Source organism: Crocodylus porosus, unplaced genomic scaffold (genome assembly GCF_001723895.1).
Source record: "Crocodylus porosus isolate Cpor-Errol unplaced genomic scaffold, CroPor_comp1, whole genome shotgun sequence".
Lineage (NCBI taxonomy): Eukaryota > Metazoa > Chordata > Crocodylia > Crocodylidae > Crocodylus > Crocodylus porosus.
The window spans coordinates 65,121,650-65,127,580 of record NW_017728906.1 but is presented as its reverse complement, the minus strand read 5'-3'; positions in this window follow the sequence as shown (position 1 = coordinate 65,127,580).

Below are 5,931 nucleotides of genomic sequence, written 5' to 3'. Positions count from 1 at the left end.
TCTGCTCTGACCCTATTTGCAAATACACCTTTTGTGCCATCTAATGAGTGTGTGTCTGTGATTTTAGTGGCCTCCAGAGAAACGAACCGCTTTTAAGCTTCATTCTGATCACAGTAGTTCAATCAGCTGCTGCTGTGGTCATCGCTATTTTTGTGCCCACTTTCCCTGCCATAAAAACGGCAGCTGGGGTTGCAGGAGGCCTCACTGAAAAAGATTTTAGGATTTTTTGCTGATACCAAAAGTGGTGATGTGTGTGAGCTGCGGATGTCAGACATGGGATTATTTGCAGCCTGCTCTACTAACCTTTTCAATGCCACCAATACGTCAAGGATCAGAATGGAAGATACATCAAGAACGAGAACTGCCTTGGATAATGGCTGCAATGGCAGCTGAAGTAACAGAAAAGGAAAACGAAAGCGTTACACAGGGTAGTATTTATACACTAGCCAATTGCCCATCAAGAATGATGGATTTCAAAGGAGTGCTTACATGACCAGCCCTGAAGGGTGAGCAGGGGCAGCTGTGTAAACACTCCCTCCTCGAGCCTCCGGTGCAGGGGATCCCTCCCCCCGCCCACCTTGGCCTCCTTCCCCCGAGCAGCGGGGTTTCCCCCGCCTCTGTGCCTCCCATCCCCAACCCCTCCCTCTCTCCTTCCCCACCACCTCCCCCTCCCTGCCAGCTGTTGGTGTTGTAATAAAAGTTGTGGGGTGCACGCATGTGTTGGGCACCCTACCCCACTGGGCATGGGGAGGCATCAGAGCTGGGCAGTGGGGAGGCACCACCATGATGACCACCCCTCCTCTCCTGCTCACCTCCCTCCACCCCATGCCTCCCTGGGCCCATGCAGCCGATCACCGCCCTCCTGGAGGCATGGGCACCATTGGCAAAAACTGTTATGGACAGACAGACACACTGACAGACAGACAGACTAAGCCCTTTATATAGAGAAAATATTGAATACACACATACATTAAATACTATATGTTCTTATATATATTCCCCCATAAGTTTCTTCTGGCAAGAAGATGAATGAGGAGCAAGGAGGACAAACAGAGAAAATCTGTCTTTATTTTATTTAGGCACATATATGGTTTCCACAAGACAGAGAGTAAAAAAGGATTCTTTTATTTCCCTAAATTAAAATTAATTTTCTTCCTGTGACTTCCCTGATTTATGAGGTAGGTTCAGATGGTAGAAAGATCGTTGGATTCACAAAGGCTAGGGGCAGGGGACGACGAGGTCGAATGGTCATAAACTACTACAAGACCATTTCAGGCTGGACATAAGGAAGAATTTCTTTACTGTCTGAGCCCCCAAGGTCTGGAACAGCCTGCCATCGGAGGTGGATCAAGCACCTACATTGAACACCTTCAAGAGCAAATTGGATGCTTATCTTGCTGGGATCCTATGACCCCCAGCTGACTTCCTGCCCTTTGGGTGGGGGGCTGGACCCGATGATCTTCCGAGGTCCCTTCCAGCCCTAATGTCTATGAAATCTATGAAATCTATTAAAAAAGCTTGAGCCTCAATTGTTTCAATCTTTGCAGTTTAGTCTAACTTGGCTAGGCGGAACCAGTTTGTAACCATGAACACATCCCCTCTGGACTGAAGAAATTCAGGCACATGCCTGCAGTGGCTCAGGCTAGAAGCCAGGGGGCACCAGAGCAGCCCTCCCTTCTGTTGCACTATGCTTAGCTGAGGGTGGGTATGGTCAGGCCTCAACAGGACACTCTGATTAGGGAGGGGTCCCCCCCTCACTGTTGATAACAGAGCATTGAGTTACACAGCAGGGAGTTGTTAGCATTTATCAGCCAATCAAACAAAACAAAGTCTCTCCCATTAGTTCAAACTCTTCTTAAACAACTTTTTCCAAAGAAGGGATGGAGGGACCTACCTGTTGATCAGCACCAAAAAGCCCTAAGCCAACACTATCCTGTCTGCCTTTGTCCTGTCTCCCATAGCACAGACCGTAGCCAGCATGTGGTCTGCTAGCTAATACTGAGAGGTCTCTGTGTAAGGCACATGGGAAGGGGGAATAATCCCTGCCTGAGCAGGGAGTGGTGAGGGGGAGGAGGTGAGCAGAAGGAAGCCAGGCAGATGCTGCTGTACCTACAGTTTCTGCTGGAGCTCCAGCCAGGGAGCAGAGGGGAGGGACCAGCCCCGCCCAGAGTTGCAAAGCATCTGAGATGCTGGGGGACTCTAGTTTAACTTAAAACAGGAAGAGGTCTGGGACAGGCATTGTATAAATTGGTTTGACCCAAATCAGTTAAGTATGATACTACATCCAACCAGGTTTATCTCAAACCGTTTTCAGCCATTTTCATACTGGTTTATTTGCACTGAACCTCTGTTCTGTTATGGGTTTAAACTATTTTCTGATCACTTAAACTGGTCTATGTGTAATGTCTGTCCCTAGCCAAATACTTTGGGGTGATGTATCCAGTTAACCTTCTCTCTCTCTAGAATTATAGTAGCACATGTCTCCTGACTAGTGTCAGAAAACCTACCAAAACTCTCTCTCATACATAAAATGTGTCAGTGTAACTACGAAAAATACAGCAATTGTCTCTTACATATTTTCAGTGATTAATCCAAAGGCCAATACATATCTTTGCTTAACTCACTCTGACCTCTTCCTTGCCAAAACTATAAAGTTAGTCAGACATGTAGACTTAGTTGTTTGCATCTGTTTCATTTGTCTGAATATTCATTTTCATGTGCATCTGACATTTTAGGTATGCATAGGGTGGAAAATGGCACACCTAAATAGCCACATTTTGGAAAATTCAGCATAAAATATTTTGAAGCTTTCCTCTTTGCTAATGCCTTCATAAGAGAAAATCCTCTGAGGCATCTTTGAATCCTTTCAACTTTGTTTAAGGGAATAGGCTTAGGACTGGAAAAAAAGACTACATAGAGTATGCATTTATCCAAACTTACTATAACCATTAATGCTTGTTAAGTCTACAACACTATCAATACTATGATATTATGAGACCTGAAAATGACTTCAAGCCTTGAAAATGCAAGGAGCTAGTTACTGTACATCCTTGGTCCCCCAATATAACATTCATCCTAGTTCTGGAAGGCCCCCAAAAGGAAAAAGAGATCTTACTTTGTAGTATGGGAAAGTATCTGAGGTCTGGGGTCTCCAGTGCTTGGAGCTGGAGGCAAAAGGCTGCATGCTGGGGTTAGGGGTTTTGGAGCTGGAAGGGACCCACCAAACAGTTACCACAAAGAAGCTGATGTGTAGCAGGATAGCTTCCTCTGCCCTTCTCCACCTTTTAACTTGCTATATTTGTCTAGGGGTAGGCAACGTTTTTGGCTGCACTACCCAAAAAACCTCAATGTCTACCTTGTTAGGTGCCGGAGTGCTTGCATGCCATAAAAACAAAACTGGAGCAGGGGGTATATGGCAGGACACACTGCATGTTAATATAGTTAATAATTATAACTATTGTTTTTTCTTATGGTAAATACTAGGTTTTCTAAGAATTCTAAACCTGGTGATAATAAATAAAACTTCATATACTACCTTTGGTCTAGTGTATTTTTTTCTTAAGCATGTGATGAGAGAGAAAAAAAGAGAAAGAAGAGAAAAAGAGGAGAGAAAGAGAGAAAAAGAAAGAAAAAGAAATAGGTAAAGAAAGAAACAAAAAATGAAAAAAAAGGAGAAAAATAAAAAAGGCAAGAGAGAAAAAAGAAGAAAAGGAGAAAGAAAAAAGGAGAGAAAAAGAAAAAGAAAAAGGAGATAAGAGAAAGAGAAGAGAGAGGAGAAAAAGGAAAAGGGAGAGAAAGAAAAAAGAGAAGAGAAAGAAAAAAGAAAAGAAAAAAGGGAGAAAAAGAGGAGAGAGAAGAAAAAAAGAAGAAAATAAAAAAGAAAGAGACAAAAAGTGGAGAGAAAGAGAAGAGAGAAAAAAGGAAAAAGAGAAAGAGGGTGTGTCCCTGCTAGGGGACACCACCAGGCCAGGGAAGATGCCAGGCTCAGGCGGCTCCTGGCTCAGGCTCCCTGTGCACTGGGCACAGCTTGAGTGGGGCACAGCCACCCCCTGGTTTGGGGACCCAGCCATGGGAGCCCCCAGGCTCCAGGAACAGCTACCGCAGGCAGTGCTTGGGGCCAAGCCAGCTGGGAACCTCCAGGGCAGCAGCCCTGCACAGTGCCTGCCCTGTCTTTGGCCCCACCCAACCGCAGCTCCCCTCCGGAGACCAGGCCGGGCTGGAGGGCACAGCCCAGGGACAGGGACAAGGTCAGCAGAAGGCAGACTGTGTCCCTGCCTGTATTCTCCTGACTCCAACCCTGGTGCCTGCCACAGCGCTGGGACCTGTGGCTGTTCTGGGGAGCCTGGAGCAGCAACTTAAAAGGACATTTCTTTAAACAATTTCCTCAGCACACCTCCTGGTGTGCCGAGAAAAATATCTCCATGTGTCACTAATGTGCCTCGGCATGTGTTCTGGGGGTTGCCTATCTCTGCTCTATACCCTTAATTTGAAATGTTAATAATGTCAAAGCAAGGCTGAAATACACATTCAAGCAGGTCAATATGACTTGGTAAAAGGAAAACTTCCACATCCTCTGACAAATTAGATGGATTTTGTAACTTACTATCCTATCACATATACCTTCTAAATGCTCTCAAAGTAGGAAGTCCCAGGAAAGTAAATCTTGATATTTGCCATATAAGTTAATTATCAGACATGGCAGTGCTTATCCCTAGGTTTCAAATTTAACAAATTAACAGTTTTGTACTATGAGGGAAGTTAATCACTACTACGAGGAACTAAAAATTAACTCTCATGAATAAAGAGTCAATGTGCTACTGTCAGCATTTAATCTCTCATGGAAATATAACTACAGACTTCATAGACCTAATTATATAAGGTGGTCACAGTCCCAAATGAGGCTCAATGAAAACATGGGGATCTCATCACCTATTATAGTACTCAAGGGTGCCCATACATGAGCCTGGAGGCTGCTCTGATGCACTGTAATTCCAGTGTGTTGAAGCAGACTTCATTAATCAAGTCCGCTGCAGTTCTGCAATTACCACACTCCAGCCAGCCTCCATGTCTTGTGTATCAGTGTCACAGCGCTTTAAAATATTGGCGGAGGCACTTTGACAAGCCTTAGATAAAATGCCTCCACCGCCATTTTGAAGTGCAGGGATGCTGATACATGAGACGCTCCGGGCACTTTAATTAAAGATCTCAGAGCTGCTCTAATTAAAGCGCCCTCCACCTCTCACTCCTACAGCACGTGTAAAAAGTGCCCCAAAGGTTTGCAGGACTAAGTCCTAAGTAAACATATATTTGCTGCCAGAGAGCAATGTTGGATGAATTCCACTCCTATTAAAGTTAGTAGTAAAAACCCAATTACCAAGAGGAGTTGAATCAAATCCATTCAATATTAGCTAAATTTACCTTGGATTACCTTAACTTTATTTGCAGTCATAAAAGGACATGGTTTGAGCACATCCATATCTACTGAAATAGTTGCATAGCCATTGTAAAGGAGATGAGAGGAAGGAGGTTCTATTTTCTATATAGTTTATCATCTATTTATTTTTAATATATTTTGCAACAAGTCTGTTTTGTAGTGAAAATTTATTCCCTTGAAGTCTGTACTCTGCTGTGGAGGGAGCAGCATTAAGGAAAGGATAGGGCTATGGATGAAAAAGAAGTGGGCAGTGACATCCTGATTGTTTGATAAAGATGCTGATACTGCTTCTGCTGTTTCCCCATCAAGTAACTATATAATTTAATGGACGCTAGTTTGGCCAGAGGATCTAGCTAAGAGTTTTCTTTGTGACTGCACGGGACCTAACTAGGGGCAATGGCCTCAAACTGCAGCAGAGGAAATTTAGGGTCAACATTAGGAAGGAATTTTTCATGGTGTGGTGGTTACGCATTGGAACAAGCTACCTAGAGAAGCTC